The sequence below is a fragment of the Syngnathus acus genome, unplaced genomic scaffold, assembly GCF_901709675.1.
Source record: "Syngnathus acus unplaced genomic scaffold, fSynAcu1.2, whole genome shotgun sequence".
In the NCBI taxonomy this organism is placed as follows: Eukaryota; Metazoa; Chordata; class Actinopteri; order Syngnathiformes; family Syngnathidae; genus Syngnathus; species Syngnathus acus.
Window position 1 is genome coordinate 13611 of NW_023590237.1, and position 21390 is coordinate 35000.

At 45.7% G+C, this 21390-nt stretch overlaps 3 non-coding genes across 3 annotated transcripts; all 3 read left to right on the forward strand.

The window, feature by feature from the left end:
• Positions 1 to 19776: 19776 nt before the first annotated feature.
• Positions 19777 to 19895, forward strand: LOC119119133. Its single transcript, XR_005097126.1, has one exon. It is a non-coding gene; the product is annotated as a 5S ribosomal RNA (ribosomal RNA).
• Positions 19896 to 20363: 468 nt separating this feature from the next.
• On the forward strand, positions 20364 to 20482 carry LOC119119130. The gene has a single exon (XR_005097123.1). It is a non-coding gene; the product is annotated as a 5S ribosomal RNA (ribosomal RNA).
• A 465-nt stretch (positions 20483 to 20947) lies between these two features.
• On the forward strand, positions 20948 to 21066 carry LOC119119144. The gene has a single exon (XR_005097133.1). It is a non-coding gene; the product is annotated as a 5S ribosomal RNA (ribosomal RNA).
• Positions 21067 to 21390: the final 324 nt, after the last annotated feature.

Consider the following 21390-nt stretch of genomic DNA (forward strand, 5'->3'; position numbering starts at 1 on the left):
TGCTCAGCTCATCGAGAAAATGCGATTTAAGCAATAAAACTAAAAATGCTTATAAAACATAAACCAAATGTTGCAGGTGGTCATTTCTGCATGCGCAGTGATAAACTGGGCACTCTGAAGCCCCCAAGAGCACTTTTTACTATGCCAACCTAACCGGAGTGACGGGAGAGGCACCATCCAGAAAACGTGCTCAGCTCGTCGAGAAAATGCGATTTAAGCAATAAAACAAAAAATGCTTATAAAACATAAACCAAACGTTGCAGGTGGTCATTTCTGCATGCGCAGTGATAAACCCGGCACTCTGAAGCACCCAAGAGCGCTTTTTACTAGAAAACGTGCTCAGCTCGTCGAGAAAATGCACTCTAAGCAATACAATTAAAAATGCTTATAAAACATAAACCAAACGTTGCAGGTGGTCATTTCTTCATGCGCAGTGATAAACTCGGCACTCTGAAGCACCCAAGAGCGCTTTTTACTTTGCCAACCTAACCAGAGTGACGGGAGAGGCACCATCCAGAAAACGTGCTCAGCTCGTCGAGAAAATGCGATTTAAGCAATAAAACTAAAAATGCTTATAAAACATAAACCAAACGTTGCAGGTGGTCATTTCTGCATGCGCAGTGATAAACTGGGCACTCTGAAGCCCCCAAGAGCACTTTTTACTATGCCAACCTAACCAGAGTGACGGGAGAGGCACCATCCAGAAAACGTGCTCAGCTCTTCGAGAAAATGCGATTTAAGCAATAAAATTAAAAATGCTTATAAAACATAAACCAAACGTTGCAGGTGGTCATTTCTTCATGCGCAGTGATAAACTCGGCACTCTGAAGCACCCAAGAGCGCTTTCAACTAGAAAACGTGCTCAGCTCGTCGAGAAAATGCGCTCTAAGCAATACAATTAAAAATGCTCATAAAACATAAACCAAACGTTGCAGGTGGTCATTTCTTCATGTGCAGTGATAAACTCGGCACTCTGAAGCACCCAAGAGCGCTTTTTACTTTGCCAACCTAACCAGAGTGACGGGAGAGGCACCATCCAGAAAACGTGCTCAGCTCATCGAGAAAATGCGATTTAAGCAATAAAACTAAAAATGCTTATAAAACATAAACCAAACGTTGCAGGTGGTCATTTCTGCATGCGCAGTGATAAACTGGGCACTCTGAAGCCCCCAAGAGCACTTTTTACTATGCCAACCTAACCAGAGTGACGGGAGAGGCACCATCCAGAAAACGTGCTCAGCTCGTCGAGAAAATGCGATTTAAGCAATAAAACAAAAAATGCTTATAAAACATAAACCAAACGTTGCAGGTGGTCATTTCTGCATGCGCAGTGATAAACTCGGCACTCTGAAGCACCCAAGAGCGCTTTTTACTAGAAAACGTGCTCAGCTCGTCGAGAAAATGCGCTCTAAGCAATACAATTAAAAATGCTTATAAAACATAAACCAAACGTTGCAGGTGGTCATTTCTGCATGCGCAGTGATAAACTGGGCACTCTGAAGCCCCCAAGAGCACTTTTTACTATGCCAACCTAACCAGAGTGACGGGAGAGGCACCATCCAGAAAACGTGCTCAGCTCGTCGAGAAAATGCGATTTAAGCAATAAAACAAAAAATGCTTATAAAACATAAACCAAACGTTGCAGGTGGTCATTTCTTCATGCGCAGTGATAAACCCGGCACTCTGAAGCACCCAAGAGCGCTTTTTACTAGAAAACGTGCTCAGCTCGTCGAGAACATGCGATTTAAGCAATAAAACTAAAAATGCTTATAAAACATAAACCAAACGTTGCAGGTGGTCATTTCTTCATGCGCAGTGATAAACTCCGCACTCTGAAGGACCCAAGAGCGCTTTTTACTTTGCCAACTTAACCAGAGTGACGTGAGGCGACCGGGTGCGGACGCTAACTCACGCCCGGCAAGAGCGCTCGGAAGGCGGATATGCTTTCACGGAAGCCCCGCCAGCTGGTCCGCGGGCCAAATAGGGTTCCATAAGGGACCGGGCGCGGACGCTAACCCACGGCAGGCATGAGAGCTCGGAAGGCGGATAGGCTTTCACGGACATCCCGCCGGCCGGTCCGCGGGCCAAATAGGGTCCCATAAAGCAGTGGTCCCCAACCACCGGGCCGCGGACCGGTACCGGTCCGTGGGTCACTTGGTACCGGGCCGCGGAGCCGCATAGGAAAAAAAAAAAAAAAAAAGAATTTTTATTTTTATTTTTTTTTTTCATTGACGATCAATTCATTCAGGTTAAGACGCTCGTCCCGGTCACGTGACATGTTTCCCCAGTCGAGCCCGCAAAGCTAGCAAAAATGAGTAAGAATTTATTTTGAAAAATATAAAAAATTTGGCGAATCTCTCCCAATTACATCTGTCAGTGCATCTGAAAAATAAGGACTCTTGACACAGGGCGCTCGTCTCGGTCACGTGACATGTCACCACAGTCAAGCCCGCGAGGCAAGCAAAAATGAGCAAGAAACAGAGAAGTTTGGAAAGCTTCTTCGGAAAGGGAAAAACGTCCAATGAGTACTATGCCAGCCTCAGTCACAAAGGGAAGACTCGAGTTCTTTTTACAGATGATTTTAATGATCTTCGCCAAAATATCACCGTAGAACTAACAGAAATAGAAACAACAAAACCGTTAATTCGTACATACATACATATTACACAAGTAAACACATTACACACGAATAAAGAGTAACGAACACACCACTTTGCCTGCTTGTGGCTAGGGCTGGGGTTGATCTTCTTGCAAGATGAGTCTTTATATGGATTTAAACACCAGCGTCGGAGTCCGCCATACACTCGTACTGATCGCTACAGGACGGGAACCGGAAGTTCGAGCCAAAACTCACGTGACGTAAAACCCCACATTTTAGACTAATTCGCTACAAAAAATAGAATATATTTACTAATATGGAGATAATAGTGCCATAAACAATGTACACAACTTAAACAATGTACAAACAAAATAAATCAAAATCATTAGTACATCGATAGCAAGAGCGCCATCCACTGGAATCAGCGAACGCTTCATGCACAAACTTGCATCATTTACACTCCCACCATCACACTCTGTGTGATTCTTTAACAATTAACACAAAATAAACTGATTAAACCATGTGGAAATGTCAAATAGGTGCCGTGTCTTATCAGTCCTTAGCTTCAAGTAAAAGTATAGTCTTGTGTATTGGTCTTTCCAAAAATGATTTAGTTGTATGTGTTCTGTTATTATCGTGTGTGGTGTCACTAACAAGAAGTTTGACCTTCCTAACTTTGTTGTCAGCTCCTGGAAACACTTCTACCACTTTGGCTAGTTTCCATTGGTTTCTTGGTAGACAATCATCTTGTAGTAATACAATGTCATTTATTTTCATGTCTCTTCGAGTCTTGTTCCACTTTCTTCTTTGTTGTAGGTTCAACAGGTATTCCTTCCTCCACCTGGTCCAGAAAATGTTGGCCAAATATTGAACTCTTTTCCATCTTTTCTGCAGATAGAGATCTTCTTTGACAAATTCTCCAGGAGGGGGTGAAATTATTGTAGATTTCATTGTCAATATGTGGTTAGGTGTCAGTGGTTCAGGTCCCACAGGGTCGTTGATGCATTCTGCACTCAGTGGTCTGCTATTAACAATTGCCATGGCTTCATACATAAAGGTTCTCAAGGATGAGGTGTCAAGCCTTTGAGCAGCTTGATCCAAAATGGACTTCAAAACATTTCTTATTGTCCTTATTTGTCTCTCCCAGACTCCTCCCATGTGACTTGAAGCAGGTGGGTTGAGAACAAATTTGCAACCTAAGTCTTTGAGCTTTTGTTTACTTGTTTCCATGAGGTTCTGAAACTCATTTTTCGCACCCACAAAATTAGTGCCTCGATCACAGTGCAATTGACTTACATTGCCACGTATTGCTATGAAGCAGCGTAGAGAATTGATGAAACAATCTGTACTGAGATCATCTAAGACTTCAATGTGAACAGCTCGTGAACACATGCAGGTGAGTAACAGTCCATATCTTTTCATTTCTTTCCTTCCTTCCTTTATGTAAAATGGTCCGAAACAATCCATACCAGTGTACACAAATGGAGGTGTAGCTTCCAACCTTTCTGGAGGTAGGTTTGCCATACTTTGTTCTTGATTACATCTTCGGAATTTTCTGCATTTCACACATTTGTGAATGAATGATGACACACTACTACTGCAGCCAATAATCCAGATTCCATTGGCCCGTATTTCATTAAGAGTCATTCCACGGCCTTGATGATGGATCTTTTCATGGAAATGCTTAATGAGTAAGTTTGACACATGGTGTTCTTTTGGAAGGATAGCAGGATGTTTGACATTTGGATGTAGTGATGCATCAGTTAGTCGTCCTCCTACTCTCATGACATCTTTCTTGTCAATGAAGGGACTTAACTTGTGAAGGTTAGTTTGTGCTGTCTGAAGTTCACCCTTCCGTTTCAGTGACTTGATTTCTTTGCTGAATGCTTCATTTTGTACAGTTCGAATTATAAATTCTTCTGCATCCTTTCTCTCTTCCAAAGTACTCGTTTCATGTGACATTTTTGTCTTGCTCTTTACACACCTTGCCAAGCGTTTGAGTCTTGCTATGGCCCTTACCAAACTTTTCCAATCTGAAAAGTTTTGCATTCTTTTGATAAATGAATTCTCTTCTTTTGCTTCTACTTTGAAAACGTGTGACATTTTTAGTTCTGGGTCTTTACTGTTAATATCTTTGACTTTGTCCTCGTCTTTTGGAAGTTCCTTTTGCCATAGAAAATTCGGCCCAGTGAACCAATTTGATTCTTTGAGTTCCTTGGTCATAACTCCTCGAGACGCATGATCAGCGGGATTTTGTTCAGAGGGAACATATCGCCATTGACTTGGTTCAGTACTTGATCTGATTCTTTGAATGCGATTTGCTACAAATACATGGAATCGTCTTGCGTCATTGTTAATGTAACCAAGAACAACCTTGGAGTCAGTCCAAAAGTATTCTTGGAGGTCTTCAATCTCTAACTCTCTCTTCAGGAAGCAAGCTGTTCTTGTAGCCACTACCGCAGCAGAGAGCTCAAGCCTTGGAATTGTTGTCACTTTTGTTGGAGCGACTCTTGCCTTGCCCATCACAAGAGTACAGTGAACTTCTCCGGATGTGGTTACAGCTCTAAGGTATGAGCATACTCCATACCCCGAAGTACTAGCATCAGAAAAACTGTGCAACTGATACTGTTGAATGTCTTTGAATGTTGCAGGTACATAGCAACGTGGTATCTTTATTAAAAATAGGTTGACGAGGTCTTGTAGCCAGGCTTCCCAGTGCGGCTTAAGGTCATCTGGAAGCGGTTCATCCCAGTCTAACTTGTCTTGGCACATCCTTTGAAGAATTATCCGTCCAACTAGAATGAAAGGCGCGACAAATCCGAGAGGATCGAAAATTGAGGCTACTGTAGATAAAACTCCTCTTCTAGTGCAGGGATTGGTTGGCATGACAACTCTGAAGTGAAATGTGTCTGATGTTAAACACCACTGGACTCCTAAAACTCTTTCGAGTTTTTGTTCTCCAAAAGCTAGGTCCAAATCATTAGCTCCTCCTGCACATTCCTCCTTTGGGACAGAAGAGAGCACTTTCTTGTTGTTACTGATGAACTTGTGTAAGTGTAACCTTCCAGAGTTACATAGGCCTCTTGCTTCTGTAACAAGCTGGATAGCTTCCTCTTCAGTATCAACGCTTGCCAACCCATCATCCACATAAAAGTTACGTTGTATGAACTTAATGGCAGCTTGACTGAACTTTCCTTCACCTTGTGATGCTAGATGCTTGAGTCCGAAATTTGCACATCCAGGTGAGGACGCTGCTCCGAATAGGTGAACTCTCATTCGGAACACTGTTGGTGGCTTGTCCATATTACCCTCCTCCCACCATAGGAATCTGAGGTAATCCTGGTCTTCAGCAACAACATGAAACTGGTGAAACATGCGCTCCACATCACACATAATTGCCACTTGTCCTTTTCTAAAGCGACACAGAACTCCAACTAGAGTGTTTGTGAGGTCAGGCCCGCTTAGAAGATGTTCATTAAGAGATGTGTTCTGGAACTTTGCTGAGCAATCAAAGACTACACGGATTTTACCTGGCTTTAGGTGATGATAGATGCCATGGTGAGGGATATACCAGGCTGGTTCTTTGTTTATCTCCATTTCTGGCACTCTCTCAGCATCTCCTCTCTTTATGATGTCTTCCATGAATGCCACATAGTCCTTACAATAGCTTTCATCTTTTCTCAGACGCTTCTCCAGACATTTCAGTCTATGATCTGCACATGGCCTATTGTTTGGTAGATTAGGTCTTTCATCCTTGAAAGGTAATGGCATTTCAAAATGTCCATTTGACCTTTGTTTTATAGCTTCTTTCACCTTGGTCAGAAACAGCATGTCTTCTTGTGACATGGGATCTTCTTCAGTGGTCCTTTCAACAAAGTCCCTTTCAAGTGCTTTAATTATATCGGCTGGAGAGATTACTTCCTTAACTTTGTTCCTGCTTACAAAATGTACTTCATCTTTAAGGTTGTGAAACTCAACAGCTGGCAGGACTTGTTTTACAGTAATGTGATGACTAACACCAATCTCGTCTTCAAATTCACACTCAGAATTACTGTAGCCAATGATGCTCCATCCTAGTATAGATTTCTGTCCAAATGGCTGATTTCTTTCTCCGGTCACAACTTCAATGGGCAATAAAGCTTGTGGGCAGTTATAGCCAATTAGTAAGCCGACTTCACAATCGAGTTCTGGAGGCATCTCATTTGCTAGATGTCTGAGGTGAGACCAGTTTTCTGCTGTCTTGCTTGTGGGAATATGAGATCTATTGGCAGGTATGTAGTCTCTAGTATAGGTTGGGGGCAATTTGATTCTTGCTTCAGAATTAATGCCTCTGACTTGTAAATTACTTAGCTTAGTACTGTGTACAGTCTTACTTTGGGATGTTATTGTGGAAATCTTGAGTTTGACAGGCTCAATCTTTGCATTTAACATCTCAGCTGTGTCCTTCAGAATGAAAGTAGTGTCACTTTGTGTATCAAGCAAGGCATAGACTAGTTTCTCTTGGTCTGGTTCATCCACAGTTGAAACATAAACTGGAATGACTGACGAGGTACAACCTTTTGATCTTTGTTGCACGACTCTATTGGCTGTCACTTGCCTTGACTTCATCTCTTGTAGATCTGACTTTCTTTCTGGTTCTTGATTCTCTTTGATCCCTTCTTGGTTTGCTTGTGATCTTTGTTCTTTGTCTTTTTTCTCTCTATCTTGATGTAAGCATGTTGGGTGAGAATTTTGACACTTTTCACATACACTTCTGGAAGTACAATTTCTAGAGTGATGTCCGGTCTTGAGGCAACCAAAACACAACTTCTCAGATTGCACAAACTTTACTCTTTCTCCTACTGGCTTTTCCATTATCTTTCGACACTTGTGGAGTGTGTGGCCAGATTTCTTGCAGAAAGTACAGGTCAAGTTTGTCCTCTCACTGGAACTTGTACTAAGAGCTTTAGCATGTAAAGTGTTTCCCTTTGGCTTGGGTTTAACGGCTTGCTTGTAGTCTGATTCAGCTGGCTTTATTGCTTGCAGTGATGTGATAGGATTACAGGCAATTCTTGCCTCCTTATTGAGGAAATTGACAAAATGGCTGAAACTGGGGAATGTTTTATGTTCATCCAGGTATTCAGTCGCTTTCCTATTCCAGCGTGAACTTAGCCAATCGGGTAGCTTAGCTGCTACTCTTTGATTTTCAACACAGTCATTCAAAATTTGTAGTCCTTGTACATAAGGAATGGCTGATTCTACACTGCTCAGGAAATCTGCAAATTCACGTAGATCTTTACTGTCCTTAGTGATTTTAGGCCAGGACTGAATCTTGTCACGATATGCCTTGCCTATGACAAATGGGTCTCCAAATCTGTCCTTGAGTGTTTTCCAAGCACTACTATAGGCTGTATCTGTCCCAACTAGAAAGTGACCTTCTATCGCTTTTTTTGCTGCACCTCCAACATACTTTCTCAAGAAGAAGAGCTTTTCTTGTGTTGGCAGGTTCTTACGATCAACTAATGTTTGAAATGATAACTTCCAATCATTATACTGCAAAGGATCTCCCAGAAATACTGCTGGTTCTGGTATTGGAATTCTATTGGCTGTAATAGCTTCTGTGAGTGTTTGTACAAGATCAATAGATGCTACTGAAGATGTAACAGGAGGTATTTGGCTCACCATAACGGTTGGCTGAGACACAGGAGCTTGAGTTCTTAGAGTTGGAAAGGAATACAAGGACGGGCTGGTAGGATTTGGTGCTTGAAAAGGAGAAAATGGTTGTGCATCTATATTGGGAAAACTTGGTTTGGTTAAGCCCTCTTGCTTTACTGGAGTTTCAATGACAGGAGGTTTGTCTTCATTCTCACTGGCAATACTTTCAGCATAAACCTTTAGCCTTGCTTGTGCTGCGTTATGCTTTTGTAACTCTTTCAATAGCTCAACTTCCTTTCTCCTTTCTTCTAACCTTGTCTTTATGTTGGTACTTTCCGTTAAAAACTGTGCCCTTTTTTTTGCATCCTCTATTTCAAGTTCTCTTATCTCCACCTCATATTGATATTGTGTTCTCATTGATTTTATTACCTCTTCTGTAGCCGCAAATTCCGCTGCTGCTTGATGTCTTTGTTGCAGTGAATCAGGACAGGAACAATTGGACAGTCTGGACTTGGGTTTTGACATGAATGTGAGTTCAGATGAAGCATTGGACAGTGTGTCTTGAAATACTGATTCTGAGTCAGGCCAAGGAATGTCGCTTGGATCACCATTTCCTTCAATAAGACATTGTGCCTTTTCTTTGGCTGCCTTAGTAATAGCACAGCATACATCACATTTCCTTCTTAGCTCTGCATCTGGAACTTCAATGTCTCTTACTTCTTCATACAGATAACTTATGTCTGATTGGTGGCTTTCTATGACATTTAGAGCTTCAAGTATCATATCAGTGTCTTTTCTCTTCAGGAAATTCTTATAACAATTTATATGGTACTTCCATTTTTTGTATGTTCGCTCTAAATCTCTTTTGCAGTCTTTTACTTTTGCATCTTGCAGTGCTTTTCCCTTTTCAGTGAGGGTACGTCTACGCTGACTTCTGCGAATGTCCTGTGGAGCATTATCGTCTTTGGATCCATGGGTTTGTTGAACATCCTCTCTGGTGTCCTGCTCTTGTGTGATTTGGTCATCACGGTCTTCTTGGACAGCAGACTCTACACAACTGTCTTTCTGTGTGGAGTGTGTTGTAATCTGATTTTTGTCTGCCATGTTAATACATGATGTATATTAACATTAACTTGTATTTGGCTTATAATGGTGTGAAATGTGTAAATGCCTTAATGCTCTGTGAGGATATGCTTGTATGCAATTAACATAAGATGTCGCAGTCAGCAAAATGAACTAAAATGCCCAAAAAGGTGTTTCATTTACAATTAACAAAGTTTAAACTTCAATACTAGCACTTTTACAAACTGAAAATACCTCACAATGCTCTGTATCAAATTAAATAAATGAAATATACCGCTTAACTTTGATTTCTTATTATCTTAATTACTTAATGTAGTCATTACTTTCTTTGACTCTTAAATAATTATTGTGTAATTTATCCTTTACTGCTTACTTGCGTGCTCTATTAATAACACTTGAGGCTTTACAGACCGTTCACGAGTGCTTTTGCTTCTTTCAAGACACGAACTTGAGTGCTTGCTTCTTTAGCCTTGTCGCTCGTCCACTTGCTGCTTTACTTGCTCAATGCGTTATGTCCAGCCGCGTGTTGCAGTCCCGTTTCTTGCTAGCAGCTCCGTCAACTGGCGTCGATCTCTTCAGGTTGGTCTTCACCGGGAGCAGTGAAGTGTTCTACTATGCCAGCCTCAGTCACAAAGGGAAGACTCGAGTTCTTTTTACAGATGATTTTAATGATCTTCGCCAAAATATCACCGTAGAACTAACAGAAATAGAAACAACAAAACCGTTAATTCGTACATACATACATATTACACAAGTAAACACATTACACACGAATAAAGAGTAACGAACACACCACTTTGCCTGCTTGTGGCTAGGGCTGGGGTTGATCTTCTTGCAAGATGAGTCTTTATATGGATTTAAACACCAGCGTCGGAGTCCGCCATACACTCGTACTGATCGCTACAGGACGGGAACCGGAAGTTCGAGCCAAAACTCACGTGACGTAAAACCCCACATTTTAGACTAATTCGCTACAAAAAATAGAATATATTTACTAATATGGAGATAATAGTGCCATAAACAATGTACACAACTTAAACAATGTACAAACAAAATAAATCAAAATCATTAGTACATCGATAGCAAGAGCGCCATCCACTGGAATCAGCGAACGCTTCATGCACAAACTTGCATCATTTACAAGTACACTGAAGAAGAAGAGGCTACGACTTCTAAGAAAAGGAAAGCTGCATTTAAGAGAACATTTCTGGAGTCCTACTTAAAATATGGATTTATCGCCACAGGTGACTCTGACACGCCAAGTGCACTCCGCATATGTTGCGAAAGGCTAGCTAACGAGGCAATGAAGCCTTCAAACCTGCTTCGGCACATGGAGACCAAGCATCCTGCATTTAAAGACAAACCTTAACCACTTCGGGTGTCATTGTCTCCGATTACGCCTAGATGGGAACGGCTCATTTCTGAGAAAAGAGCTCGGTGCTCCCACTAATTCAACGTTTTATTTTTATGTGGTTTATATTTGTTTTTATGCCAGTCGTATCATTTTATTTCATCCTATTTATATATATAAATATTTAAATAATAAATATATAAATATATTTATTTATATAAAGGCCGGTCCGCGAAAATATTTCTGACACGTAACAGGTCCGTGGTGCAAAAAAGGTTGGGGACCACTGCCATAAAGAACCGGGCGCGGTCTCTAACTCACGCCCGGCATGAGTGCTCGGAGGGCGGATAGGCATTCACGGAAGTTCCGCCAGCCGGTCCGCGGGCCACTCAGGGTCCCATACATGACCGGGCGCGGTCTCTAACTCAGGCCCGGCAGGAGTGCTTGGAGGGCGGATAGGCATTCACGGAGGTCCCGCCAGCCGGTCCGCGGGCTATTTAGGGTCCCATAACTGACCGGGCGCGGTCTCTTACTCAGGCCCGGCAGGAGTGCTCGGAGGGCGGATAGGCATTCACGGAGGTCCCGCCGGCCGGTCCGCGGGCTATTTAGGGTCCCATAACTCACCGGGCGCGGTCTCTAACTCAGGCCCGGCAGGAGCGCTCGGAGGGCGGATAGGCATTCACGGAGGTCCCGTCAGCCGGTCCGCGGGCCATTCAGGGTCCCATACATGACCGGGCGCGGTCTCTAACTCAGGCCCGGCAGGAGCGCTCGGAGGGCGGATAGGCATTCACGGAGGTCCCGCCAGCCGATCCGCGGGCCATTCAGGGTCCCATACATGACCGGGCGCGGTCTCTAACTCAGGCCCGGCAGGAGTGCTCGGAGGGCGGATAGGCATTCACGGAGGTCCCGCCAGCCGGTCCGCGGGCCATTCAGGGTCCCATTCATGACCGGGCGCGGTCTCTAACTCAGGCCCGGCAGCAGTGCTCGGAGGGCGGATAGGCATTCACGGAGGTCCCGCCAGCCGGTCCGCGGGCCATTCAGGGTCCCATACATGACCGGGCGCGGTCTCTAACTCAGGCCCGGCAGGAGTGCTCGGAGGGCGGATAGGCATTCACGGAGATCCCGCCAGCCGGTCCGCGGGCCATTCAGGGTCCCATACATGACCGGGCGCGGTCTCTAACTCAGGCCCGGCAGGAGTGCTCGGAGGGCGGATAGGCATTCACGGAGGTCCCGCCAGCCGGTCCGCGGGCCATTCAGGGTCCCATACATGACCGGGCGCGGTCTCTAACTCAGGCCCGGCAGCAGTGCTCGGAGGGCGGATAGGCATTCACGGAGGTCCCGCCAGCCGGTCCGCGGGCCATTTAGGGTCCCATAAGGGACCGGGCGCGGTCTCTAACTCACGACCGGCAGGAGTGCTCGGAGGGCGAATAGGCTTTCACGAAGGTACCGCCAGCCGGTCCGCGGGCCATTTAGGGTCCCATAAGTGACCGGGCGCGGTCTCGAACTCACGCCCGGCAGGGGTGCTCGGAGGGCGGATAGGCTTTCACGGTTGTACCGCCAGCTGGTCCGCGGGCCATTTAGGGTCCCATAAGTGACCGGGCGCGGTCTCTAACTCAGGCCCGGCAGGAGTGCTCGGAGGGCGGATAGGCATTCACGGAGGTACCGCCAGCCGGACCGCGGGCCAATTAGGGTCCCATAAGTGACCGGGCGCGGTCTCTAACCCACGCCCGGCAGGAGTGCTCGGAGGGCGGACAGGCTTTCACGGAGCTCCCGCCAGCAGGTCCGCGGGCCAAATAGGGTCCCATAAGGGACCGGGGGCGGACGCTAAACCACGCACTCAACTCGGCACTCTGAAGCACCCAAGAGCGCTTTTTACTAGAAAACGTGCTCAGCTCGTCGAGAAAATGCACTCTAAGCAATACAATTAAAAATGCTTATAAAACATAAACCAAACGTTGCAGGTGGTCATTTCTTCATGCGCAGTGATAAACTCGGCACTCTGAAGCACCCAAGAGCGCTTTTAACTAGAAAACGTGCTCAGCTCGTCGAGAAAATGCGCTCTAAGCAATACAATTAAAAATGCTCATAAAACATAAACCAAACGTTGCAGGTGGTCATTTCTTCATGTGCAGTGATAAACTCGGCACTCTGAAGCATCCAAGAGCGCTTTTTACTTTTCCAACCTAACCAGAGTGACGGGAGAGGCACCATCCAGAAAACGTGCTCAGCTCGTCGAGAAAATGCGCTCTAAGCAATACAATTAAAAATGCTTATAAAACATAAACCAAACGTTGCAGGTGGTCATTTCTTCATGCGCAGTGATAAACTCGGCACTCTGAAGCACCCAAGAGCACTTTTTACTTTGCCAACCTAACCAGAGTGACGGGAGAGGCACCATCCAGAAAACGTGCTCAGCTCGTCGAGAAAATGCGATTTAAGCAATAAAACTAAAAATGCTTATAAAACATAAACCAAACGTTGCAGGTGGTCATTTCTTCATGCGCAGTGATAAACTGGGCACTCTGAAGCCCCCAAGAGCACTTTTACTATGCCAACCTAACCAGAGTGACGGGAGAGGCACCATCCAGAAAACGTGCTCAGCTCGTCGAGAAAATGCGATTTAAGCAATAAAACAAAAAATGCTTATAAAACATAAACCAAACGTTGCAGGTGGTCATTTCTTCATGCGCAGTGATAAACCCGGCACTCTGAAGCACCCAAGAGCGCTTTTTACTAGAAAACGTGCTCAGCTCGTCGAGAACATGCGCTCTAAGCAATACAATAAAAAATGCTTATAAAACATAAAACAAACGTTGCAGGTGGTCATTTCTTCATGCGCAGTGATAAACTCGGCACTCTGAAGCACCCAAGAGCACTTTTTACTTTGCCAACCTAACCAGAGTGACGGGAGAGGCACCATCCAGAAAACGTGCTCAGCTCGTCGAGAAAATGCGATTTAAGCAATAAAACTAAAAATGCTTATAAAACATAAACCAAACGTTGCAGGTTGTCATTTCTTCAAGCGCAGTGATAAACTCCGCACTCTGAAGGACCCAAGAGCGCTTTTTACTTTGCCAACTTAACCAGAGTGACGTGAGGCGACCGGGTGCGGACGCTAACTCACGCCCGGCAAGAGCGCTCGGAAGGCGGATAGGCTTTCACGGAAGCCCCGCCAGCTGGTCCGCGGGCCAAATAGGGTTCCATAAGGGACCGGGCGCGGACGCTAACCCACGCCAGGCATGAGAGCTCGGAAGGCGGATAGGTTTTCACGGACATCCCGCCGGCCGGTCCGCGGGCCAAATAGGGTCCCATAAAGCAGTGGTCCCCAACCACCGGGCCGCGGACCGGTACCGGTCCGTGGGTCACTTGGTACCGGGCCGCGGAGCCGCATAGGAAAAAAAAAAAAAAAAAAAAAAAAGAATTTTTATTTTTATTTTTTTTTTTCATTGACGATCAATTCATTCAGGTTAAGACGCTCGTCCCGGTCACGTGACATGTTTCCCCAGTCGAGCCCGCAAAGCTAGCAAAAATGAGTAAGAATTTATTTTGAAAAATATAAAAAATTTGGCGAATCTCTCCCAATTACATCTGTCAGTGCATCTGAAAAATAAGGACTCTTGACACAGGGCGCTCGTCTCGGTCACGTGACATGTCACCACAGTCAAGCCCGCGAGGCAAGCAAAAATGAGCAAGAAACAGAGAAGTTTGGAAAGCTTCTTCGGAAAGGGAAAAACATCCAATGAGTACACTGAAGAAGAAGAGGCTACGACTTCTAAGAAAAGGAAAGCTGCATTTAAGAGAACATTTCTGGAGTCCTACTTAAAATATGGATTTATCGCCACAGGTGACTCTGACACGCCAAGTGCACTCCGCATATGTTGCGAAAGGCTAGCTAACGAGGCAATGAAGCCTTCAAACCTGCTTCGGCACATGGAGACCAAGCATCCTGCATTTAAAGACAAACCTTAACCACTTCGGGTGTCATTGTCTCCGATTACGCCTAGATGGGAACGGCTCATTTCTGAGAAAAGAGCTCGGTGCTCCCACTAATTCAACGTTTTATTTTTATGTGGTTTATATTTGTTTTTATGCCAGTCGTATCATTTTATTTCATCCTATTTATATATATAAATATTTAAATAATAAATATATAAATATATTTATTTATATAAAGGCCGGTCCGCGAAAATATTTCTGACACGTAACAGGTCCGTGGTGCAAAAAAGGTTGGGGACCACTGCCATAAAGAACCGGGCGCGGTCTCTAACTCACGCCCGGCATGAGTGCTCGGAGGGCGGATAGGCATTCACGGAAGTTCCGCCAGCCGGTCCGCGGGCCACTCAGGGTCCCATACATGACCGGGCGCGGTCTCTAACTCAGGCCCGGCAGGAGTGCTTGGAGGGCGGATAGGCATTCACGGAGGTCCCGCCAGCCGGTCCGCGGGCTATTTAGGGTCCCATAACTGACCGGGCGCGGTCTCTAACTCAGGCCCGGCAGGAGTGCTCGGAGGGCGGATAGGCATTCACGGAGGTCCCGCCGGCCGGTCCGCGGGCTATTTAGGGTCCCATAACTGACCGGGCGCGGTCTCTAACTCAGGCCCGGCAGGAGCGCTCGGAGGGCGGATAGGCATTCACGGAGGTCCCGTCAGCCGGTCCGCGGGCCATTCAGGGTCCCATACATGACCGGGCGCGGTCTCTAACTCAGGCCCGGCAGGAGTGCTCGGAGGGCGGATAGGCATTCACGGAGGTCCCGCCAGCCGATCCGCGGGCCATTCAGGGTCCCATACATGACCGGGCGCGGTCTCTAACTCAGGCCCGGCAGGAGTGCTCGGAGGGCGGATAGGCATTCACGGAGGTCCCGCCAGCCGGTCCGCGGGCCATTCAGGGTCCCATACATGACCGGGCGCGGTCTCTAACTCAGGCCCGGCAGCAGTGCTCGGAGGGCGGATAGGCATTCACGGAGGTCCCGCCAGCCGGTCCGCGGGCCATTCAGGGTCCCATACATGACCGGGCGCGGTCTCTAACTCAGGCCCGGCAGGAGTGCTCGGAGGGCGGATAGGCATTCACGGAGATCCCGCCAGCCGGTCCGCGGGCCATTCAGGGTCCCATACATGACCGGGCGCGGTCTCTAACTCAGGCCCGGCAGCAGTGCTCGGAGGGCGGATAGGCATTCACGGTGGTCCCGCCAGCCGGTCCGCAGGCCATTCAGGGTCCCATACATGACCGGGCGCGGTCTCTAACTCAGGCCCGGCAGCAGTGCTCGGAGGGCGGATAGGCATTCACGGAGGTCCCGCCAGCCGGTCCGCGGGCCATTTAGGGTCCCATAAGGGACCGGGCGCGGTCTCTAACTCACGACCGGCAGGAGTGCTCGGAGGGCGAATAGGCTTTCACGAAGGTACCGCCAGCCGGTCCGCGGGCCATTTAGGGTCCCATAAGTGACCGGGCGCGGTCTCGAACTCACGCCCGGCAGGGGTGCTCGGAGGGCGGATAGGCTTTCACGGTTGTACCGCCAGCTGGTCCGCGGGCCATTTAGGGTCCCATAAGTGACCGGGCGCGGTCTCTAACTCAGGCCCGGCAGGAGTGCTCGGAGGGCGGATAGGCATTCACGGAGGTACCGCCAGCCGGACCGCGGGCCAATTAGGGTCCCATAAGTGACCGGGCGCGGTCTCTAACCCACGCCCGGCAGGAGTGCTCGGAGGGCGGACAGGCTTTCACGGAGCTCCCGCCAGCAGGTCCGCGGGCCAAATAGGGTCCCATAAGGGACCGGGGGCGGACGCTAAACCACGCACTCAACTCGGCACTCTGAAGCACCCAAGAGCGCTTTTTACTAGAAAACGTGCTCAGCTCGTCGAGAAAATGCACTCTAAGCAATACAATTAAAAATGCTTATAAAACATAAACCAAACGTTGCAGGTGGTCATTTCTTCATGCGCAGTGATAAACTCGGCACTCTGAAGCACCCAAGAGCGCTTTTAACTAGAAAACGTGCTCAGCTCGTCGAGAAAATGCGCTCTAAGCAATACAATTAAAAATGCTCATAAAACATAAACCAAACGTTGCAGGTGGTCATTTCTGCATGCGCAGTGATAAACTGGGCACTCTGAAGCCCCCAAGAGCACTTTTTACTATGCCAACCTAACCGGAGTGACGGGAGAGGCACCATCCAGAAAACGTGCTCAGCTCGTCGAGAAAATGCGATTTAAGCAATAAAACAAAAAATGCTTATAAAACATAAACCAAACGTTGCAGGTGGTCATTTCTTCATGCGCAGTGATAAACTCGGCACTCTGAAGCACCCAAGAGCGCTTTTAACTAGAAAACGTGCTCAGCTCGTCGAGAAAATGCGCTCTAAGCAATACAATTAAAAATGCTCATAAAACATAAACCAAACGTTGCAGGTGGTCATTTCTTCATGTGCAGTGATAAACTCGGCACTCTGAAGCACCCAAGAGCGCTTTTTACTTTGCCAACCTAACCAGAGTGACGGGAGAGGCACCATCCAGAAAACGTGCTCAGCTCGTCGAGAAAATGCGATTTAAGCAATAAAACAAAAAATGCTTATAAAACATAAACCAAACGTTGCAGGTGGTCATTTCTGCATGCGCAGTGATAAACTCGGCACTCTGAAGCACCCAAGAGCGCTTTTAACTAGAAAACGTGCTCAGCTCGTCGAGAAAATGCGCTCTAAGCAATACAATTAAAAATGCTTATAAAAGATAAACCAAACGTTGCAGGTGGTCATTTCTGCATGCGCAGTGATAAACTGGGCACTCTCAAGCCCCCAAGAGCACTTTTTACTATGCCAACCTAACCAGAGTGACGGGAGAGGCACCATCCAGAAAACGTGCTCAGCTCGTCGAGAAAATGCGATTTAAGCAATAAAACAAAAAATGCTTATAAAACATAAACCAAACGTTGCAGGTGGTCATTTCTTCATGCGCAGTGATAAACTCGGCACTCTGAAGCACCCAAGAGCGCTTTTAACTAGAAAACGTGCTCAGCTCGTCGAGAAAATGCGCTCTAAGCAATACAATTAAAAATGCTCATAAAACATAAACCAAACGTTGCAGGTGGTCATTTCTTCATGCGCAGTGATAAACTCGGCACTCTGAAGCACCCAAGAGCGCTTTTTACTTTGCCAACCTAACCAGAGTGACGGGAGAGGCACCATCCAGAAAACGTGCTCAGCTCATCGAGAAAATGCGATTTAAGCAATAAAACTAAAAATGCTTATAAAACATAAACCAAACGTTGCAGGTTGTCATTTCTGCATGCGCAGTGATAAACTGGGAACTCTGAAGCCCCCAAGAGCACTTTTTACTATGCCAACCTAACCAGAGTGACGGGAGAGGCACCATCCAGAAAACGTGCTCAGCTCGTCGAGAAAATGCGATTTAAGCAATAAAATTAAAAATGCTTATAAAACATAAACCAAACGTTGCAGGTGGTCATTTCTTCATGTGCAGTGATATACTCGGCACTCTGAAGCACCCAAGAGCGCTTTCAACTAGAAAACGTGCTCAGCTCGTCGAGAAAATGCGCTCTAAGCAATACAATTAAAAATGCTCATAAAACATAAACCAAACGTTGCAGGTGGTCATTTCTTCATGTGCAGTGATAAACTCGGCACTCTGAAGCACCCAAGAGCGCTTTTTTACTAGAAAACGTGCTCAGCTCGTCGAGAAAATGCGCTCTAAGCAATACAATTAAAAATGCTCATAAAACATAAACCAAACGTTGCAGGTGGTCATTTCTTCATGTGCAGTGATAAACTCGGCACTCTGAAGCACCCAAGAGCGCTTTTTACTTTGCCAACCTAACCAGAGTGACGGGAGAGGCACCATCCAGAAAACGTGCTCAGCTCATCGAGAAAATGCGATTTAAGCAATAAAACTAAAAATGCTTATAAAACATAAACCAAACGTTGCAGGTGGTCATTTCTGCATGCGCAGTGATAAACTGGGCACTCTGAAGCCCCCAAGAGCACTGTTTTCTATGCCAACCTAACCAGAGTGACGGGAGAGGCACCATCCAGAAAACGTGCTCAGCTCGTCGAGAAAATGCGATTTAAGCAATAAAACAAAAAATGCTTATAAAACATAAACCAAACGTTGCAGGTGGTCATTTCTGCATGCGCAGTGATAAACTCGGCACTCTGAAGCACCCAAGAGCGCTTTTTACTAGAAAACGTGCTCAGCTCGTCGAGAAAATGCGCTCTAAGCAATACAATTAAAAATGCTTATAAAACATAAACCAAACGTTGCAGGTGGTCATTTCTTCATGCGCAGTGATAAACTCGGCACTCTCAAGCCCCCAAGAGCGCTTTTTAATATGCCAACCTAACCAGAGTGACGGGAGAGGCACCATCCAGAAAACGTGCTCAGCTCGTCGAGAAAATGCGATTTAAGCAATAAAACTAAAAATGCTTATAAAACATAAACCAAACGTTGCAGGTGGTCATTTCTGCATGCGCAGTGATAAACTGGGCACTCTGAAGCCCCCAAGAGCACTTTTTACTATGCCAACCTAACCAGAGTGACGGGAGAGGCACCATCCAGAAAACGTGCTCAGCTCGTCGAGAAAATGCGATTTAAGCAATAAAATTAAAAATGCTTATAAAACATAAACCAAACGTTGCAGGTGGTCATTTCTGCATGCGCAGTGATAAACTCGGCACTCTGAAGCACCCAAGAGCGCTTTTTACTAGAAAACGTGCTCAGCTCGTATAGAACATCCGACATTGAAACTATAACCCGAGTTTCAAATCTATATTGTGTGGCGTCATCCATAGCATTGTAGTTCACGTCTTTTACCGCTAGAGAGCAGACTATGTACAGTGAATAAAGAGGCTGGCTCCCTGTGAACTCAAAGCAGCAGTCTTTATTCATAAAAAAAAAGAAAAAAAACACATTGCACTTCCATGTAGGGTTTTTCCACTTTTATGACATTTACTTTGATACAGCAAAATGCAGGTCGCAATGGCAAATTTGTGCTACCACATAAAAAGCTGTCAATAACTTTTCATGATAGCCATGTTTCCATGAAACGCCAAGTCTTGGTTTTCAGGGGCGATTGTTTCTATAAAATGCATGATTTTGCGATCACACATGGCTTACGGCCATACTACCCTGAGAACGCCCGATCTCGTCCGATCTCGGAAGCTAAGCAGGGTCGGGCCTGGTTAGTACTTGGATGGGAGACCGCCTGGGAATACCAGGTGCTGTAAGCTTTTTTTTTTTTTTTCCACTTCAATTGTTAAAGCAAATTTTGACAACACCCATTACGTATGGCATTCGGAAACTGCAAGCCGAGTTTTAACTCCGACATTGAAACTATAACCCGAATTTCAAATCTATATTGTGTGGCGTCATCCATAGCATTGTAGTTCACGTCTTTTACCGCTAGAGAGCAGACTATGTACAGTGAATAAAGAGGCTGGCTCCCTGTGAAATCAAAGCAGCAGTCTTTATCCGTAAAAAAAAAAAAAAAAAAAACACATTGCGCTTCCATATAGGGTTTTTCCACTTTTCATGACATTTACTTTGATACAGCAAAATGCAGGTCGCAATGGCAAATTTGTGCTACCACATAAAAAGCTGTCAATAACTTTTCATGATAGCCATGTTTCCATGAAACGCCGGCTTGGTTTTCAGGGGCGATTGTATCTATAAAAAGCATGATTTTGTGGTCAACCATCGATTACGGCCATACTACCCTGAGAACGCCCGATCTCGTCCGATCTCGGAAGCTAAGCAGGGTCGGGCCTGGTTAGTACTTGGATGGGAGACCGCCTGGGAATACCAGGTGCTGTAAGCTTTTTTTTTTTTTTCCACTTCAATTGTTAAAGCAAATTTTGACAACACCCATTACGTATGGCATTCGGAAACTGCAAGCCGAGTTTAAACTCCGACATTGAAACTATAACACGAGTTTCAAATCTATATTGTGTGGCGTCATCCATAGCATTGTAGTTCACGTCTTTTACCGCTAGAGAGCAGACTATGTACAGTGAATAAAGAGGCTGGCTCCCTGTGAACTCAAAGCAGCAGTCTTTATTCATAAAAAAAAAGAAAAAAAACACATTGCACTTCCATGTAGGGTTTTTCCACTTTTCATGACATTTACTTTGATACAGCAAAATGCAGGTCGCAATGGCAAATTTGTGCTACCACATAAAAAGCTGTCAATAACTTTTCATGATAGCCATGTTTCCATGAAACGCCGGCTTGGTTTTCAGGGGCGATTGTATCTATAAAAAGCATGATTTTGTGTTCAACCATCGCTTACGGCCATACTACCCTGAGAACGCCCGATCTCGTCCGATCTCGGAAGCTAAGCAGGGTCGGGCCTGGTTAGTACTTGGATGGGAGACCGCCTGGGAATACCAGGTGCTGTAAGCTTTTTTTTTTTTTTCCACTTCAATTGTTAAAGCAAATTTTGACAACACCCATTACGTATGGCATTCGGAAACTGCAAGCCGAGTTTAAACTCCGACATTGAAACTATAACACGAGTTTCAAATCTATATTGTGTGGCGTCATCCATAGCATTGTAGTTCACGTCTTTTACCGCTAGAGAGCAGACTATGTACAGTGAATAAAGAGGCTGGCTCCCTGTGAACTCAAAGCAGCAGTCTTTATTCATAAAAAAAAAGAAAAAAAACACATTGCACTTCCATGTAGGGTTTTTCCACTTTTATGACATTTACTTTGATACAGCAAAAT